Below are 2804 nucleotides of genomic sequence, written 5' to 3' on the forward strand. Positions count from 1 at the left end.
GTCTGCCGCTACGTTCTGAGTTCAAATTCCGCCGAGATCGACTTTGCCTTTCATCCTTTCGGGGTCGATTAAATAAGTACCAGTTACGCACTGGGGTCGATATAATCGACTTAATCCCTTTGTCTGTCCTTGTTTGTCCCCTCTGTGTGTAGCCCCTTGTGGGTAGTAAAGAAATAACACACACTGAATACAAATCGTTGCTGTTAGCTCGCACTTTATAACCGGTCTCTCGCGCGCGCTCATACACACACACACACACACACATTCATTCACACACACACACACACACACACACACACACGTACGCACGCACACAAAAACGCACATAGCTTACGTTGTCTTGTCACACATGCACGCGCGCACAATTTCTGTCTGTGTGTCTCTCACTTCACACACTCACACATACATAAGGCACACACATACACATACATAGAAATCAAGACACACACACACGCACACAAATTCTGGCACACACAAATGCTCACACATACATAGACACATACATACACACACCACATACACACATAGGCGCACGCACGCACATACGCATACATAGACACACATACACGCATCACATACCTCAAAAGCCAAACACACACACACACACACACGCACAAACACACACACCTACACCACATACACACACACATACACATACAGACACCCACACACATATGATTGTGTAACCCATACACGTACACATCTTTTATATTCATATTCTAAGCAAACGATTTTAAAATTCTTGAAATATTTCAGAAGGTACGAAACGAAATCAGAGTTGGCAGGATCGAACGTGTGTCTACTTCCTTTCTTTTGTGTTTTGTTAAAGGAAATTCAGTATCGCTTTACTTCACAAGAGGTTATTAGTATTTGAAGCGAGTAAAAACTGCATAGTTGTACGGTAATCCTATCCCAGATAAACCGATAATTTATTCTGCTTAACGAATTTATCTTGCATCTAAAATTAAATCCTGTAATGTGAGCTTTTCCTTTAAAAGATATTGAGGTGGGCTATCAGAGTGATTTACCTGTAATTTTTTTTTATATATAACAGCCAACTGTTATATAAAAACATAGAGGACTTTCTCGTGGAGAGGAACGATACTTTGTATGTGGCTGCTCTCTTCTTTGAGACAAATTTAATGCATATGTTTCGCACTATTGTCATGAATTCTTTAAATTTTATATCAATGTCTTGCCTAGAGAGACTTTTAGGCTAATTTTTCTGGATAATCCGATTTTCGATTGACTTCCAGTCAGCCTTCTAGAGAGAAGACAAAGAGACAAAATAGACTAGCAAAAATTACTAGATACCCTTAATTATAATTTTGAATAATTACTACCTTTCATGGTTTTTATTCCCATGCTGGCCACTTGATAAAATCGATATTTAAATATCGATCTTATCCTTATTTATATAAATTGATATTTTTATATATATGTATGTTTGTATGTATGTATGTATGTATGTGTATAATACAAATATTATGTGAGTATATGCATATATACGTACATGTATGTACATACCTACATCTACATGTATATATAGATGCATATCTGGGTACAGGACGTCACAAAAAAACGTGGACAAAATGAAAAATAGAACATAAACAGAGCACAGAAAACACACAGGCCATAGAGAACATTTCCTTCATCAGCTGCCACCATTCTAAAACTAAGCGTTTCGAAGAGTTACACACACACACACACACACACACACATATGTATGTATGTATGTATGTATGTATGTATGTATGTATGTATGTATGAATGTATGTACATATCTGTGTGTGTGTCTTTGTGTATGTGTTTGTCACTCCACTACCGCCTAGACAACCGGTGTTGAAGTGTTTACGTCCACGTAACATTAGCGGTTCGGCAAAAGGGTTCGATAGAATAAGAACTTGGCTTCAGAAATAAGATTTTCACAATTCCATGTCACACAACAAAACAATATGACCGCGAGTCCGAGCTCAAATTCGGCAACTGGCCCCGATGGTTTCCCAGCTGTCCTCTTAAAGTCGTGTAAACAAGAATTAGCAGGACCACTCCGGATACTCTTCCAGAGTTTCCTTGCAAATGGTAAACTTCCCAAAAAACTGACGGAAGGCACCATATGTCCTATCCATAAAGGTGGAAGCAGAGCAGAGGCTGGGAACTACAGGCCCATCTCTCTGACTTCACATATTAGCAAAGTCATGGAACGAATTGTCAGAAGGAGATTGATTGCGTTCCTAGAAGGGAATGACTTGCTGAATGAGACCCAGCATGGTTTCCGTCCAGGTAGAAGCTGCCTCACGCAGCTCTTGCAGCATTATGACTGGGTCCTGAAGCAGCTACTTGACCATTCAAATGTTGATGTGATATATCTCGACTTTGCAAAAGCCTTTGACAAAGTTGATCATGGCTTGATATGTCACAAGCTGCGAAACCTTGGCAGAGCTGGTAAATTAGGAGAATGGCTGCATGACTTCCTGAATGGTAGAAGTCAGACAGTTGCAGCCAATGGAGAACTATCTAGGGAAACGCAAATATTGAGCAGTGTTGAGCGCAGGTGGGGGAGATATGTAATAATATACATATGGAAAATACTGGAAGGACTGGTGCCAAACTTTGGCATCAAGTACTACAGGAATGCCCCGCACGGGTCGCCACTGCATGGTGCCAAAGGTACCGTCCACTGCATCTCACATAAGAACGAGATACTGCAGCAGCCTCGGTTTCAGAGGACCTCAGCTCTTCAATGCCCTGCCAAAACATTTGAAAGACCTGCAAGACATGGATGTGGAGGACTTCAAGACAAA

The sequence above is a fragment of the Octopus bimaculoides genome, chromosome 15, assembly GCF_001194135.2.
Source record: "Octopus bimaculoides isolate UCB-OBI-ISO-001 chromosome 15, ASM119413v2, whole genome shotgun sequence".
Lineage (NCBI taxonomy): Eukaryota > Metazoa > Mollusca > Cephalopoda > Octopoda > Octopodidae > Octopus > Octopus bimaculoides.